The sequence below is a fragment of the Numida meleagris genome, chromosome 6 (assembly GCF_002078875.1).
Source record: "Numida meleagris isolate 19003 breed g44 Domestic line chromosome 6, NumMel1.0, whole genome shotgun sequence".
In the NCBI taxonomy this organism is placed as follows: Eukaryota; Metazoa; Chordata; class Aves; order Galliformes; family Numididae; genus Numida; species Numida meleagris.
The window spans coordinates 8,243,846-8,262,067 of NC_034414.1; the positions used below are offsets into that span (position 1 = coordinate 8,243,846).

General features: G+C 38.1%; 1 protein-coding gene across 7 annotated transcripts in view; it reads left to right on the plus strand.

The window, feature by feature from the left end:
* Positions 1-18,222, plus strand: part of GALNT18 (polypeptide N-acetylgalactosaminyltransferase 18) — a 321,281-nt gene that overhangs the window by 18,373 nt on the left and 284,686 nt on the right. The window contains exon 3 of one of the 7 annotated variants that reach the window (XM_021400987.1): positions 2,455-2,545. The exons of the other annotated variants lie outside the window; for them this stretch is intronic. The gene's annotated coding sequence lies outside the window, so the exon portion shown is untranslated. The remainder of the gene's footprint in view (positions 1-2,454; positions 2,546-18,222) is intronic. 7 annotated transcript variants of the gene reach the window in all.

An 18,222-nucleotide genomic window follows, 5' to 3' on the forward strand; every position in this document is an offset into this window, starting at 1 on the left:
GAAATTGACCCTTGCTGTGTAGAGTAAAAAGCTGGGACATACAGGAACCCTCACTGTGTTATCTTGGATGCAGCTGAGCTGCCCAGGAGTACAGATTTTCTTCAAACCCCTCTTTTCCTGCGGTTCTCATTTCACAGCATGAGTTGCTAGCTGAAGGATAATATTTTCTAATGCATATGGCAGTTTTACACCTCTGTTCAGATATTCCACTTGGTGAAAATGCTAACAAGACTATTTTCATTTTTAAATCAGGAAAGTATTTTCCATGATTGCCTGGAGAAATGTGTCTTTTCTACTTCAAGTACTGAGGGAAATAAACCTTGCTATCCTGAGTAGCAACAGTTATTATTTTAAGGACGTATTGGGTGATGTGCTAGAATGCTTTAATAAAAAAATATGTGAAGTGTTATATTTTCATTTTCTTGAAGACTATGCTGAGGACGAAAAGTAAGCTTGCCTTTCTTTCCAATTCTCTAAATCTCATGTGTTAATATACAGTTTTTACTTAGAGGTGCTCACGTAGCTTGCACTTCCAGGAGTAAGGTAAAATTAATCTGCAAGTGTAATTCTCTATCAAGCCCAAGTCCTTTGACTTTATGCTTAGAGATATTAAAATTCATATTTTTATGCTTTCCCAAACTGCAACGTATAAATCGCTTATGTGGTTTCTTCTTTATTGTTCAGAGAGAATTTTATTGGTGCCGTCAGCCAGCCTCTAGTGATTCACAGTATAGCCTTCGTAACACTAACTTACCATTAGCATCGCTTACTTTCATGGCTTTGAGCACATTTTCTAATACTGCTGACAGAGGAAAGACGCAGATGTAAATTTTATTAAGAGATTCAAGTCAGACCCTTGTGTGATAAAGAATGCTGAATTCTGCTTTTTCCTTCATACCCCAGCATAAAGTCTAAATAAGCAGAAGAAATGTATCTTCATTTGTAGAGAGAGGCCGTTCTCCGCTTTTACAACTTCCCAGAAGATAGGCCAGTAAAAATGAACTGGAGCACACGGACAGTAATGTGTGAGAGCTTCTGAAAAGTAGTTCAAATGCTGGAAGTTACTTTGGCTCCTGCAGGTCAGCACACCTCCATCATTCCAGCTCTATTTCTTTTAAGAGAGCATCAATCTAACCTCCTGGTCACATAAAGCCTGTGATATTCCCCTCCATAAGCACTCTGCTGCTTGCTCCCTCCCTCACCCTGGTGGTGGAACAAGTCTGGCTTTGAATTCTTTTGAAGGAAATTGAAAGGCATTGTGCTTTGAAGAGTTATATCATTCAAGGTCTGGTCTGCAGCAGAAGATTGCAAAGTTTCTTTTAAGGAAACTAAACAACTGAGATTTTAGGTGATGAAATGCGGTATTGATCACAAATTGAAATAAAATCCACGCAGTTGAAAGTCAGAAGTAATTCTTATTGAATAGACTGTATGAAAGTTAACTTCTCCACTTCCAAGTGGATGAGAATTCCTGTTATTGAGCCTCTCATATCTGATCAGCAGTCACCATATGTGTGGCCCTTGATTTTATTATTAATATGTTTTTCAGTTTATTATTTAGAAAATGTTTGGCTTTTACCATGAGTTTTGAAGCTATTAAAAGCACTCTGGAAATACACTGGTGAATGAAGTACTCTTAACCTTTACAGTGACACTTGCGAAACAAAAACAAAACACTTATATGACATAGCTTTTATCACTTGTGTTAATCCCGTAAGCTTTTGTGTTTACATGACCCACAGACAAATGGAAGATATTATTTTTAAGGACTCCAAGGTCAACGCTTTTCACATGTGCTAATAAAAAGAAAGCACCAAGAAACAGAAGAGGTCACATTACCTTGAAGCCATAGTAGCACATACAATGAAAGCATGTTTGTTTTTAAAAAATAAGAAAAAAGAAAAAGCAATATCTTAAATGGATTGTTCAAGTGCTAGCATTATTATTTTTGGTATGGCCTATTTGTTTTGAATCCTAGAATAAAATTCATCCAGGTCTGTATTATGATAATATATTTTTCATAGGGTTGTTTTTTTGGCTTTCTTGAAAGCCATGTTAGTTGGCTAGAAGTTATTAGAAGGAACATAGAGACAATAATGGGCATCTCCTGTTGCGGTACTTCACTTCAGTTTGAAGGAATTTACGAAGATGCTGTTGAATATAGCCAACTACCAAAATTCTCTTCCAAATCACTATTAGAGACACTAGCATGTTGTGCTTCAAATTCACATCCTATTTTACTTTTCCATGATTTAAGGATTTATGTTGAAATTACAAAATTAAGCAGGGATGAACATATAAATTTAGATGGGTTCATGTCCTGACAAAGGGTCACCATTAGAAAATAGATAATTTAAAATCATGCATTACATAACAATATTGATAAAAATGATTTTCACTGGTTGAATACTGCTGAAAATCATTAGATGGGTCTGCATTTGGCTTCTGTTTTAGGTCAAATAAGATGTGAAGAAATCCCAAACTTCTAATGAAAGTTGCTGTTATGAGATGTGAATGTCTCAAAAGAGAGCTTATTCAGAAATGGGTAAGTAAACACATGGCTAAAATGTCATTATGATTTTCAGTGGAAAACATAATTTAGGGGAATGTATGTTGCGTTGTGCATAGCAATATTTCTGCTAATAAAGGAAAGGATTTTTTGCAAGTTTTTGGTCAAGCTTCCAATTTCTCTTTCTGCTACAATAGATGCAGAATACACTTTAAGGAAAAAAAATCAGGATAAACATACGGAATTGCTTGGAAAGATTTTATGACGGCATGCTTGATGTTAGCATCTGTTCCATTTGGTGTGCGTAAGTTAATAAATGGTTTACGTATAGTAACTACAGTGCGTATTACCTAGTCTAAGCGTTATCTTTTATAGTAGCTTACTTGGAAAATAGCACAATAAGTCATTTTTATGCTTTCTGTATACTGGTAAGAAAAAATTGGTCATCTTCCATCAATTGGAAGGTGGGCAAGTTAAATTAAACCTAAAAGCAGTATTATTAAAACTCATAGAAAGATATAGAGTGTTAACGTGGGATGATATCTAAGTTGATAATATATTAAGAACAATAATCTGAAAACAAGTTTAGACGAGGGCTGTCCTGAAGAACAAGGTTTCGTTATTTACTCAAGCGAAGGAGTTGGCATTTTTCTGTGATCTTAAAAACCCTTTTAAGATTGATTTCATAATAAAGAAGGCCAAGTGTTTTTGAGCAGCAATTTGGTTTGTTTAATTGAGGAAAAACTGATATGAAGTAACTTTTTTGATCAAGTCCTCAGATTGTTGGGCTGATCATTGAGGAATAATTCATAACAAATTAAGTAAAATGGAAATTTGTAGGCTGTGGAAGAGCATTTCAGGAAATATGAGCTGGTATTTGACAAAGCAACATTAAGCTTTCCTCATTCATTTGATACATTTTGAGTATCTACCATACAAAGAGATAATGTTGAGGTTATAAGTATATTCAATCTGCACATCCTGAGATTAAATATAAAATATGTATTTACAGTTGATGACGCTTGACAAGTGAAAGACTGTAGTTACATTCAATTGCATAGTTGAAGATGTATAAAAGAAGGAAAAATATTGTCTGTGAGTAACAGTAAATTGAGAGATACTGGTGAAAAAGCTGACGGGCGTTAAGATATGAAAGTTGCAAAATGAAAAATCAAAGGAATTTGCAGGTGAAAGTGAAACCAGGAGAAGGATGGGCCAAAGGGCTTTTGATATCTGAATGACTAATGAGTAGTGGGAAGACTGAAGAGAATATTTCGGGATATCTGACTGGAAAAAAAAAAAGGTTCTTTGAGAATGTTAGGCTGCCAGGAAAGTGGGTTACCCAGTGAAATAGGAGAACTGTGGAAGCTTTCAGCGTTTAGAATGTAAACTTAACTGAAAGAATTCTTAACAGCCCAGAATTCATGAAGGCCATCTAGGTCCGACTCCACACAATGCTAAGCAAGCAGCGGATTATTTTGCTTGGTTTGTGTGCAGGCCTACGTGAAAACAATGTATTTAGGAATCACAGGAGCTTTCTCTAAATTTGGAGCAGAAATAGAAGTTACACATTTGAATGCAGTGGTTTAATTGTTTATGGTTGGCTGTTGCAGAAATTCTAAATTCCTGTCACTGGAAGTTACATGCAAGGAATTTGCTTGCCAGTGACAAAATTAAGATAAAGCATCTGACAGTATCCTAACACTTGAGTTGAAGGAGGCTGAAAGAAAGATCATCATAAAATATTCTGGGGGCAGCTATTTATGTTTCTCTCCCAAACGTTATCCCTGTGCAAGAATAAAAGCTGTAAAGCAGTAAATAACTTGGAGTATTTGCACCAGAAGCGGTGAGCAGAAGATGCACGCAGAGGGAGCAGTTGGAAGAGAATAGGGTATTTGTTTCCAGTGCCAAACAGGGAAAGCTCTATTCGTTAGCCTCCACTGTCATAAGCATTACCATTGTGAGCATAAGTGGACTGGTTTGTCAAGAATGGGGGGGCAAAAGAACAACTATTCAGAGGCAAAGAGGGTGCTAGAAACAGAGGTTGGATGAAAATGAGTAGAACAGTCTGGAATAGAAGAAAGGGTAGCTAAGGGATCTGTGAACTGTTAAGGAATGCTAAAATAGGAAATGGGTAAGAGGCAAGAGGGTGGAAAAGGGGATCAGAAAACTGGTGGGCATGAGAGGAAGAGAAAAAACGGAATGGTCATGAAACAGTGAATATGAATGAAAAATAAATATAAGGAAGTTCAGGCATGAAAGAGAGAATAGGAAAATTTCTTATGTAAGAATAAATGATATACTGTTTGATCCACAAAAGGATGGTCATAGACCGTGGCCTGTAATGTCTCAAGAAAATCCTTGCTGCTTGCTCGAAGGAAAGCAGCTAAAGTAGGAAAGGCCACAAAAATCCAAAGTGCCCATGGATTAAGAGAAGCACCTATAATAATGTACTGTCAATCACTTTCAAACTGCAATCTTTCCTGTATATGTTTTTAGATACTGCTTTTGCTTCTGGCATCTTTCTTTGCTGTGTTTGGTTTTCCAGGAAATCCATTCCTGCAGGGTAGGTGTGTGATGGTTCCTGTTTTTCCCCAGAACAAATCTTGGTTTAGTTATGGGTAGCTCCTCTGGTCTGTTGTCCCAGCTACTCTCTTCAGCTGCTTTGGGACTGACCCCAAGGTCAGTGCCCCAGGTGCTCAGTCACATGGGTGGAAATGGATGGAAAGGTTTGCATTTAATGCAGAAGAGTGGACTTGGCGAAGGGAGCACCGGGTGTGACACAAGCTGAATGTGTCTTGTTTCAATTTTTCAACTCCCATTGGCATATTTAAGCTAGCATTATTAAAACTAAAGCAGATGTAGGTTCTGAATTCTCCTCTACAAGAGCTCTGTGCCAGGTATGGGGAGAGTTTCTGAACTTCCACTCTCAGAGGAGGAAGAAATGGAGCTGTGTACAGCTCATGTATATTGATGCATGACCTTGATACTTGCATTGCCAACAGCAAAAGGAGAATATTTGAAGTAAGATTAGAAGAACAATCTACTGAGAAAGAGAAACCTTGGCAGTCCTGTAATATAAACAAGCACTAACACCTGCTGTGAGACTAAAGCTCTTAATTGTGTTTTTCTAAGAGATAAAAACTCGTCAGACCATCCAATATCTAAAATAACTTTCAGTATAATAGTACAGAGTTGGCAAATGCTATGCCTTTTGTTTACTTTTTTGAGACAATGCTCAAAAATACTGGATACATAATTCAATGTAGGTTTGTAGCAGTCTATTTAACAAGCTAATACCTTGCCCAGAAATGAATTGGCATAAGAAGATTGTAGTACCCCTTATGATCTCTTGAATGAATAGCATGCGGTGCAAGTTGTGCATGGGTCAGATTACTAGAGGAAATCTCCAATAACATTTGTGATGATGTATGTGTATAATAAACTGAAATTCTTTTTTTAAAACTGACGTACAGAGCTCAGATTAATTTTAAGGGTCCTAATGTAAGGCACCTGATAGTTATATTGAGCATGAAGTGACTTTTTAAACCATTTGATGCTTCTGAAGGCAGTTTCCGTATGTTTTTAATGTTAGTCTGTTTGTTTCTGAAACGTGCTGCTTAATGGTACTGAAGTATGTATGCTTTAATATGCACTCAGAATGTTTACATCTGTGGGAAATACACTTTTTAGTTGACCAACTAGAAATTCAGTGCTGGAACAGAAAATAAAATCACTTTTTTTCCAACTTGTCCTAAAGAATAAAGATTTTTCAGGCTAAATTCTTCTTCATGGCAAATCTCATCTTCTAACTATAGTTGAGTACGTTGATAGTCGTTAAGCATTTGGAATAAATAGCGAAGGAAACTCAGTGTGGATTACATAATGAATTTAGACTAATGTCTGTGAAGATGGCAGCTTAACACAGATCATGTGAGTAGTTTTGTTTTGGTTCAGACCAGCTGCATATGTAACATCATCAAATGTTATATTGTTTAAACAGGCTAAAACCAGAGCCTTGCTAATTCTGAGCTGTGATGATTCTGGTGGGCTTGCTGAAATAAGTTATTTTTGGCAGGAAAGTAAGAAGATAGGACTGGAAGATTCACAGAAAGCCTATTTTTCTGTTCGTGGAGGAAACAGGAAATCAGAAGCAACGTTACAACTCAGGATAAAGGTAGCATAGAAGAACAAAGGTGAAAAACTAAGATAAAGCCCGTATCTCCTCAGGCGATGGGAGAATGGGCTGATGGGAGAGATTATTTGGCTTGGAAGAGATTATGGGAATATTTTCAAAATTTTGAATTGGATTGTTATCTGGAAAAGGCACCCACTGAGCTCCCTGGGGGAAGTTCTGTTTAGCTCTCTTATACTTTCTGAGGTGCCTTTTTAAAGCTTTGTTCCGGGTGATCTTTATAGTCACGTCACCAAATTTTTGGAAGCAGTGTGTGAAATTTTTGTAGTAATTTCTGTTTTTAATTTGAAATATAATTATGTTTATAGATTTCAAATACTTGTGCTAATGGATGATGTTAAACCTATCCATTATTAAGGATGAAGTAAGCCATGCTTATGCGATTTTTATATAGTTTTCACTTCTATTTCAGCATTGGTGCTGAATTTGTAACCAGTGCAGGTCTGAAGTTATGAAATCAACTTTAAAGTAGAGAAAAAGGCTAGAAAACCTAGTATCTGAAATAGATCTTGAAAAATTCAAGGAAAGAGTTACATCACTTGATTCTTGAATTTTTTAAATGGATTGCAAAGACTTGTTAAACTAAATGTCTTCTGTTTCTGATCAATTATACGTGAGTAGAAGATTGCTACTATTCATATGGAAAGTTTAACAAGTGTTCCTTCCCCTGTCCTCTCATGCATTCTTATTTTTGCATTACAGTTCAATTCTTTGTTTTGTCTTTTCTGGGAACTAAAGATGGGAGATTGAGCATGCTCTGCTGTAGTTTGTTGAGAAAAATTTCAGGATCCTGTTTATGTTTTCCCTCTGTGCATGGCAATACCATCTGGCTTGCAGTTGTCAGATTTGAAGGGAGTAAAGAATTTTTTTCCCATCTCTTCTCCTTGTTTAGACTGACAGAGGCTGTTGGGATTTTTGTTTTTCTGTCTTCTTCTGTTTTACAGAGTAAAGTTGATTTCCTGGGCTCAATTCACCTGTTTCACTGTAATTCCTTGACAGTACATGACCTATAGTGTCACTAAATCACAGAATCGTAGGGCTTGGAAGGGACCTCTGGGGATCAGTGAGTCCAACTGCCTGCTAAAGCAGGTTCCCTACAGTAGGCTGCAGAGGAAAGCATCCAGTAGAGTTTTGAATATCTGCAGAGAAGGAAATTCCTGTGTTCCAGTTTGGGGCCCGTTTGCCCTTTGTTCTGTCACTGGGCACAGCTGAAAAGAGCTTGACCTCCTTGACTCCTATGCTTTAGGTATTTATATGCATTAATAAGATCCCCTTGTTCTTTATTTTTGTTGAATGCTCAAAGGCTTTTTTCATCTTTTATACTAAAGATATACATTAGAAGCTCAGAGTGTTTTTCAACTGTTATGGATGCATGAGCAGAATCTATTGCTGTTAAATATTTTGGAGGGGTTTAGTATCTACTATGTATGTTTAAGACTTCAGGGAAATATCACCCCAGTGATCAAGGAAGTCCCTCCCACCATATGTATTTTGGCGCAACTGATAATTTTCTGTTAAGAAATGTCTACTGCAGTTTAAAAGCAACAATATCAGTATTGTGCTTTAATCCTGAATATTTTAAAAATTTAGCTTTGAAATTTAGAGTAATTGCTATGCTATTTGATAGTTTAGGTTTTAAACTGTCAATCTGGTTTATATGACTGCACGAGTAATAGCGCCATACTGTTTAAAGCCAGATTTCTCAGCAAAGGAACTAGAGTTCCTGGGAGGAAGTATTTGACCATCAGTGATCTTGAAACTATTTCCCAGAAGGCTTTCAGAATCTAATCATCTTAACATTTTTACTTTTCAGTAAGATCAAACCACTCCTAGCATTTCAAATACCTTTCTGTGTGATTTAGAAAATGAAGATTAATATGTACGAGTGAAGGATTTCAGCTAATTGAATATGAATTACTTTCTGAATATGCTACTGTTAGATGTTTGAATGCTAAGGATGTTGAACATTACGTAAGTGATTAAAAAATTCTCATTAATTAAAACAAAGGATTGCACGATGATGAATACAGGATATTTTCAGACAGAGAAAAGAATGCAATTCTTGAACCCGTTGTGTTGCTTTCATTTTTGATGTGGTATTAGAACAACGTGGTACAATAGAAATGTTTTTCTTGAAAGAAATGACTACTTCAAAACTATGTAAGGTAAATCTGAAAGATAAGTATGGACTCAGAGCAAGAAGCCTCATCAGAGAAAATGTGTAGCAGATGTTTAATGCGGCTGTGATGTGACACAGATGTTTCTCTTAATTTTTCAAAATATGTGAATACAGTAACATATGTTGTATCAGGTAAGAATAAACTGCTAGTGCTGTACAGCTGTCCTTGCTGAAGGATAGCCTTAATCTCACATAATTATATTTACAATTGTATTACAATAAGGCTATATACTAATGGGATGACTTGGTCGTAAATCCAAAAACCATATTGAGGCCATTATAATGTTGAGGCTGTCTTGTGTACGTCTGCCCTGCTGCACTTCCTGCTCACGCTCAGGAAAGAAGCCAACTGGATGTGAAGCAGCTTTTGTGGGAATAAGAGCGTCATTTGCGTAGGGGTCACATTCCATTGTAAAGTATGTATGGATATATCACTGGGGAGTCATTACCAACATACCGTACTTCTTCTTGTGCTTTCTTGTGTATACTAGCTCAAGTGGAAAATCAAGTGACAGATTAATGCTATGCATCTGCAAAACCCCTCTGAGAGGAGCAGATGCTGTTGCCCATAAATCTAGACCTTTGAAGAGGCTAACAGGGGTGAAGGTGAAACAAATACCATGCTTATCAACATATTACCACAGTCTACAGGGATTGATTCTCTTCTCTACAACCTACGGGTTATTTTCTAAGCATACTACTGAAAACTATTTTGGCATTAAAATGGGGCTAGGATGGGGAGTGTTGATATTTTTATTCCTGCGAAGTGAATCAGCTAGTGGAGAGGAATGGGGTTTGATAGCTGGCTTTAATGCACTGTTGCCGTGGCAGGTTTTGAACTATTCCTGTCTGGATTGTGGTGGTTTTGTGCGCTTGCACGCTGTTAATGAGTGAACTATTTGTCTCGGATTTCTTGGTTTATAACTCATTCCTTGCAAATTCAGGGTTAAATTGCAATAATTTTGGCAGTAGAGTTTTTTTCTCAGAACGTGTGATTCCTGATAAAATTGTTTAAGGTGTGCAGTTGTTTCCTGTCCGTATATAGATCTCCTGAATCAATCCAAACATGGGAAATGAAAGACCCTCTGGTGTTCTGTGAGATTTTTGAGGATTCCTGACTGATGGTTTGCTGAGGCTCATTCAAGATGAATCGTCTGGGTTGTTTTCATGTGCTGTGACCCATACAAGAAAAAGCTATAGGAATTATCAGTGCTTGGTTTAAAACTTAAGCCCTTCATTCAAATTACTTAAATAATTTTTGGTGAGGGGTGTGTTAGAAACAGATTACTAAGTACTTTGTAAGCAGCTACCTGCTTCTGTTGGTTAACAGGTTGTGGTGGGGCAGACTCACTTGTGAAGAAGGTTTTAGCTTCTGTTGCTGAGAGGGGAAACCGGGTTATGAGCTGCAGGGCATTAATACATAAAGGTCCAAATATACAGGGAAAACAGGAGCCCTCCATACAAGGAGGAAAACCGAAAGCAATGAGCTCTGTGGGTTAATGCTCAGACCTAAGAGAAATCTGGGAAGTCAGTCCTGAAGCCAGCTATCCAGCCTGCTGGTAAACACAGAAGATTTGCAGTTACTAGTGAACTTCATAGAGGTGTTTGTCTTTCATTTTTTTATGTATTTTTACAGCCTTTCCGGGAAAAAGAACGATAAATATGTATTCCTGTTTGTTATGCAGGAACATTGTGTCACTTGGACTTCCAGAAGTCCTGAATTAGAGGCAGACCTGTGGAAGGATGTATTTTGTCTCATTGTTGTGCTCTCTTTGGTCCCACCTGCCTCCATGGAAGCATGGAGAAGAAATCTGGCTCTGTTCTTAGGGCTCAGAATGGCAATGGATCAATGACAAGTTGCGCTACATGCACTGGCTTTTTAGGGCTTCTTGAAAATTGAAGGAAAACAAATTTTTTTGTTTTGTCAGTGTTTTTTTTGTTTGTCAGTGAAGTCCATAGTTTGATTGGATCTGAATATGGTGAGGAATCAAACATGTTACGTGATTGTGCATTATCTCACTTCCATTGTTTGGAAGGAATACTCTTTTACTGCATCTCTCGCATTACTGTATGCAAGGAAGTCCTGAATTCAGGTTTCCAAATCTGTCTTTAAAAGAATGGTGCTGTCTTTTCTTTCTTGTCTTCCCTAGGCGAAAGTACATGTGCTCTCAGAGTACTCAGAAGTTATTTGTAATATTTTAATGCCTAGATGTTTGCGTTAAAATGGAACAATGTGAGTAATATATGTCAACATGGAATTGCAGTCAGTATGGTAATTAAATATAGTCCCATTAGATGCAGGTAATTGACAAATTGGGGTTGTTTTCAATTAAATGCTTTCCCTGACTGGTCTGAGGGAAGTAGGAAGGATTTTAAAATGAATGTAAACTAGTATACACATTAAATACTGGGTTAATTCCATAAGTAGTAGTAAATCCTCACTAGCAGAGAGCTGTCAAGACTGCTTTGAGAACTTTGATTATAATGAAGTCTCCGTGCTCGTTTTGTCATCCTTCTTTTTCCACGATCACATTTATTGAAGAAGTTTTCATTCTTCTGCCCTTGTTCTGTTGTTGGGAAATCAAGTAGGTCCCAGGTGGTGAAGTAGTGGTCAAATTGTTCATTTTGCTTAAATTCTATTGATACAACAGTTTATCCATATGCTTATGTTAGCCAAGTATATTCCTAATTAACTACAATTAATCTGCATGTTAAATATCTATCAGTATTGGTCAACTTCTAGGTCATGTTTGACTTTCTACAACCTTAGAGAAGAGTGTGCATAAGACATACTTGAAAGAAGATTAATCTGTCTTTAGGGTTTAAGTAAATGAATAATTTTTACTTGAAGGTGTGGAAGAATCAAAGTGCATCACAAACTTCTGTCTCCCATGAGTACTTTTCAACTCTGTGCAGTCCTGGCTGTGTTCTGCCAATGAGTCCAAACCAAGGCTTTGTTGCCACTGAGTTTCCTCTGACAGAAAATTTGATCAGGCATCTATGTTACTATAGAGCATCTGGTCTATTTCTTTATGTTTCTTAATTAAAATCAGATCTATTTTTTTTTTTAAGGAAATGTTGCAGAAAACCTACTGGGACTGAATGGGAGCATGTAATACAGAAACTCATTGCAACCTTCTGTGGGCTTCAAAACTCAGAACAATAAAAATCTCTGTAGCTATGGTAAAGCAGAGTAACAAAGAATAGCAAAGTCACCTTGACTGGAGGTTAGTAATTGGCAACTAGATGTAAATAGAACCTGAATTTTTATTGTGCCGGCTGGGTCTAGTAAAGTGTTCTATTTTCCAAATAGAAATGTATACTACGATGTTAATGAAATAAACGCCACCCCTCAAGAAGCTACTCAGACAAGAAATACTTAGCTGTTTTATTCAGTAACTGTGGCTTTTGCAAAATTTTTGTCTATATTTTTTCTCAAGTATAACATCATTTTAGCAGTAAAAAAAAAAACAACTGTTTGAATGAGAGCTACAAAATTGAGTGTATAATATGAATTCCTTAAGCCATAAGTAAATTTGTCTTCCTGCCAAAGTGTACCAGACTCCCCATATAGGCTTGCTGGCTTTGGCTTTTCACTGCCTCACTATTTATAGAGTCACTTAAGCCTGCAAACAGTGTTTAAAATGCTACTGAATCAGTACATCTGTTGAGCCATACCACTGCTAACATGGGAGTGAGTAACTTTACAGTTGTGACAGTGGAGCGTTGGGCTGTAATCCTTATTTTAGCAAGGATATTATGTTGTACAATTGCCTCTGACTTACAGGAAGTGGCTTCATGTTACCTCTTTCCCCTTCCCCAGTGTGAAGTGTAACTCACAAACTCCTTGCACTGGTTGGATGTTCTCTGCAGGGGTGTTTTCTGGTCCAGTGGTGGCTCTTTGCTGCTGGGAATGAATGGGATGCAGTGTTTCTGTATTCACACCATTTCTCTTGGCACTGAATGTTGCAGGTGAGAAGTGCAAGTGGAAGAGGAATTTCCTCAATGGCGAAGGGTATTCCAAAATGGAGTGAGGTTGAGCTAGGTGATTACTAGGTCTTTGGTTTTTTGCTTTGTTCTTTGTTTGTTGGTTTGTTTTTGCTGTTGTTTTTCCCCAGGCCGTTAATCCTGCACACACTACTGAAAGGGGCCAGAATCTAATTTGCAAGTCAGATTCAAAATTTGCTGAGGTCAATGGAAATCTCTGTTACATTTAATAGGGCCTGAATCACGTCTTAAAGTGCTGTTGAGGTGTTCTAAGATAGAACAGTAGACGTTTTCTTGGTTATTCATCTACTTTTATGTATCTATCATTGAAACAAACAAACAAAATGTTTGTAAGAGTGATAGTCCACCTCTTTCAGCTCCACGTTAACTTTCACTGAAAATACAGTGAGCATATTGAGAGAACATGTGAGATTATGCTTTACCTGCTGTTGTACAATAGATTGAGGTTCTTGTTTGCCACAGGAATATGCGTTAATAGTTGCTTTGGGAAGATGTCCTCTGCAAGAATATCCTTTTCAATACGGAATGAGCCACAGGTACCACTGGAATTTTGTAGCCCACTGAATGGGCTAGAAATATTGTTATATTCTGATGAAAATGTGTGCGGCACCACTGATGCTCCTGAGCTTCATCACATTCTGCAAAGAACTTGGTCTGCTTTTATTCACTGTTGGCATTGAGTTACAAAGGTCCCACCTGCAACCTATGTGCTCAAGAAACAAAATAGTAAGATGAAGCCATGTAAGACAGCATACCAAACGGACACCAACGCTGGTCTGCATCAGCTTACCTTACAAAAGGGAAGTGCTTCTTAAATCAAGCAATAGAAATGAGGTCCTTTTAAAATAAGAAAAGTCAATTTTGAGCTTGCTCTTTTTCAAAAAAAAAGAAAAAAAAGAAACAAGAACGAAATTTTAATACTCTTAGAATCTCAGGCAAGACAGTCTTTGGTTAGTACAATGGAGCATAAGTGCATTTCATTCTGCCTTTAGTAAGAGTGGATTGTATAGCTGTCAAGTTGTGGCATGTATATGAAGTGCTGAGTAAAATCATTGCTGGGAGTGACAAAATTAGTATGCTGAAGGAGATGAAAGAACGCAGATCCATCAAGTGAACCTGTTAAAATTGTGATGCAAGTTTAAAACAGTACAGATGCCTTCACCATCTGCTGAGAAATGTGTGTGGACATAATTGCACAGAACAACTGTCATTTCATTTTTTTAATAAAACTCGTTTTTCAGAAAGTATGCAGCCAAAGGAAGCAGCTTTTCCCTCTCTCCAAAGCCTGTATCCTTGAAATAGCTCCGTATTCTTTGTTCACCACTCGGTTCCAAACAACCTGATTTATTCTTTGCTCTTTTGTGTGTAAGGATTTACATCTAGCCTGTCCTTTAGGAACTGGAGCCTCCTATGGTTTAGGATGGCCAAAACTATACATCAGATTTTATCTCAGAAGTACTGAGATACTCTTATCTGTAATGATGCTTTCAGGGCTTTGTTTCTGTGGTTTATATCACTAGAACCGTTGGCAGAATTATGTCTTTGCATTTTGTGGCTGCTTGTCCGTTATTTTATTTATTTTTTGACTGAGTGTGAGATGATGGGGACATTGCTATCCCTTCAAACGCAGTCAGAGCTGGAGAAGCAACAGAGATTCATTTGTAAATAGAGGAGATTTGACTGAACCTAATGAAGGCAGCAGACATTTTCTTATGCTGAAGCACACCTTAATGGATAATTTTTGGTAATAAATACACAAGTGGCTATGGTACATTTCAGCTCCCATTTTAAAGGAGAGAATTTTCACTCTTAGCATAGCCACAGTTTTTGTCAGAAGCTGTTTTATGTGGCAGAAACAAAGTAAATATCCCGTGACTGGCCTCCATCGAATGACTGAATGTTCAAGTAAGGAGCATTTGCTGTGAATTGCTCTCAGTTGCTCTGTCTTGAGACTTTGCATATTTGTGATTGTGTAATGAAAACGCTGGAGATGTGTGGGTACATAGGTAAAATAGGATTGTCTCTCACAGGCATTTAACATTTGCATTTTACATTTTTACATTTCTGTCATGTGGGTGAAGAGTTTTGATCTCTGTATACTTATCATTTGGGATCGAATATATTTGCAGAGGCTGATGGTTTTTCAGTAGCACAATCCATTTAAGGATAGAAAATGAATTAAAAAACAACAACAAAGCCATTTAGAGAAAAAATAATACAGCTGGAGAAATGTCTGGGTTCCCTGAGAGATGTTCAGGGTTTTTCTTATTTTACTATTCTAGCACGTTTTCTAGTGCTATTTTAGTTTAAAGTCATAACTTTATCATTTTGACTCTGGTGCACTAAAACAGATACGTAGACAGGTAAATTCTCAAGAATTTCTTTCTTCCAACATTCAGAGCTGTTCGTAACTATGAGGCAGTGACCTAAGGTTCTGTTTTTTCCATTGTTTTCTTTTCCTTATGTTTTTTGTGCAGTCATTGTCTTTTTGTAGTTGGCATGTAGAAGTTGGGTCTCGGTTCCTTTTGAAACATGAAGAAATGTTTAATTATTGCATGTATGGTATTATTGGGTTATTTTGTTTCACTGAAGCAATGTTTTCTGTAATGTGCTAAAGGAAGGAACATTGAACACGGGCAAAAATACAGTCAGAGCTGTTTTCCACACAGATGTCTCTTAATGCCAGCGACATAGACTCTCGTATCGTGTGTGTTTAATGGCTTCAGGAACTAAACTGAATACCTGGTTCCATTATTTGAAATGTCTGCTCAGACTTCTTGTAAATGGTGGCACTTTTTCAGAAAGGAAAATGCTCCTAGCATTGCACTGTATTTGGGGTTATATCACCAGTATAAACCAGCAGTGGCTCTTGTTGTGCTCTGCTGGCATTTATCCTCAGATCTGTGGATTGCAACAGGCATATTTGTAAGATTGTAGCCAGGTTTTTTAATGGGTGAATGAAGCTTTTTGTTTCTCCAAAACCCCTCCCAACTATGAAAGTTTTCCGATAGGTATGTTGAAAGCCAAAGTAAGAGGATACTGAAATGAGAAAAACACAAAAGAAAAATTGCTACTAGCTCTCTGGTAGAGCTACATACACTGCTTCAGCTTTTGAGTGGCTGGCTGCCACTTTTTGCACCTTTGAACACAGATCTGCAGACTGTGCACTGAGCATTGTCGAACCACATGGATATGTTTTCCTTTCAACAGTTCCCAAGACACTGAGGTGTCCCAGGTGTTGGTGTTCTCATCCATGAGCTCTGCATTCCTGCTGGGGATATTTAACAGGTTGTTCCCAGCTCTTCACCGGGAGCTGCTGGGAGCTGGTGCTGCAGATGTGAGTGCTGAGCAGCCTGCTGCTGTTTGTTTTGAGCATCACAGGAAGATTCATGAAGAACTGCTCTTAAGCAGACTCACTCCATGAATTCTTAAGGAGATTGGGCTGCTGAGAGCTGGGGCTTTGTTCCTTGATATGATGCTGTGTGAACAGATGCTTAGATCGGTGTAAGCCTGGAGATCGCTTGTGACTGCCCCTCTTGAATTTTGGTAGCACAATGGTAGTCTGCCTTTCCTCTTCCTCTGGGTTAGTGTAGCGTAAGAAAGTGAATTGATTACGGTGAATATTTGTTCCATGAGTTTAAAACTTAGGTTCTGTGACTCTGTTACTGCTGGAGAAAGTAAAGAATGAGCATAACAGAAAATCCATCGTGATATGATGCATGGAACAGTCTGGAAACATTTAAAAGGCTTCTGTGGGATGACCCGTGTCATGTTTCCTCTGCAAACATTTTGCAGGAAATTAAATGAGTATCAAACCATTTGGGGGGTGGGGGGAAATAAATTGTAACATTAATCATCCGTACAGATCAATAAAATAGAAAACCTCGCCTGTAGGGTCTGTTGCATCATAATGAAGCATAGTAGTGTGTTAAATATAGCTAGAAAAAAAAATCCAAAAACAGTATGTCTGTGACAGGTACTTATTCAACATTAAGGAAAATCATGGAAGGGCAAAAATATTTTAATGTAAAGAGTCTTGAGGCAAACCTGCCTGCATATATTAATGGTCTCTGGGGTCTTGGGGCAGAAATGGTCTGAATCATTCCTCTTTTCATTTTCTGCCTTAGACATCTCCATTCTTCTGTTCATACACGCTCCTTCCTCAAAGATAATTAGTATGCCATTTGTAACTGGTCATTTAGATGCAGGTGCATTGCTGTAGTGCAGGGATGTTTGGAGTTCATGTTAACCATTGAAAAAGACTTGATAAGAATCTTGTCTTATCAATTATGTTGTCAACATTTTGTGAAAATTAGATATTTTCAAGAGATTTTACTAAAAACCATTTTCATAGTTCTGTAACAGCTCTAAATACCATGTTTGTAGTTCATGGCTTTCCTAAGGTTATCAGGAAGTGCATTTCATGCTTGAAGTACTGTGTCACTGCATGCAGAGCCAGATACAGCCCCGGTCTAAATGGGAAAACACATACCCACATCTGTACCTTATACTGTGAGCACAGGCTGCACTTCTTGATGTGAAGGAAGGGGATGGAATGTTTGCTTCTAACACCCCCTGGTAAGCTTCTGCCTGATCTTACCAGTCATGCGCCAGGCTAGGGATACAGCTTCATTTCTGATTTTGAGATTGCCTATTGTTTTGTTTTTTTTCAGTATGTAGGCAGACATTTTCATTGTGCTATTATATAGTTTTTTTATTTTTTTTCATAGAATGGTTTGAGTTGGAAGGCACTTTTAAGATCATCTAGTTGCAGCCCTCCTGCTATAGGCAGGGACACCTCCCTCGAGACCAGGTTGCTCAAAGCCCCATCCAGCCTGGCCTTGAATGCTTCAAGGGAGGGGCCATCTGCAACATTTCCGGGCAACCTGTTCCAGTGTTTCACCACCCTCATAGTAAAGAACTTCTAATATCTAGTCTAAATCTACCCTCTTCCAGTTTAAAGCCATTTCCCCTTGTCCTGTTGCTACCTGCCCTTATGAAAAGTCCCTCCCCAGCTTTCCTATGTGCCCCCTTCAGGTACTGGAAGGCTGCTATAATGTCCCCACGGAGCCTTCTCTTCTCCAGGCTGAAGAGCTCCTGCTCTCTCAACCTGTCCCTGTAGGGGAAATGCTCCAGCCCTCTGATCATCTTTGTGGCCCTCTTCTGGACCTGCTCCAACAGCTCCATGTCCTTGTGTTGGGGGCCTCAGGACTGGATACAGTACTCTGGGTGGGGTATCACATGAGTAGAGTAGAGGGACAGAATCACCTCCCTTGACCTGCTGGTCACGTTTCTCTTGATGCAACCTGGGATACAGTTGGCCTTCTGGGC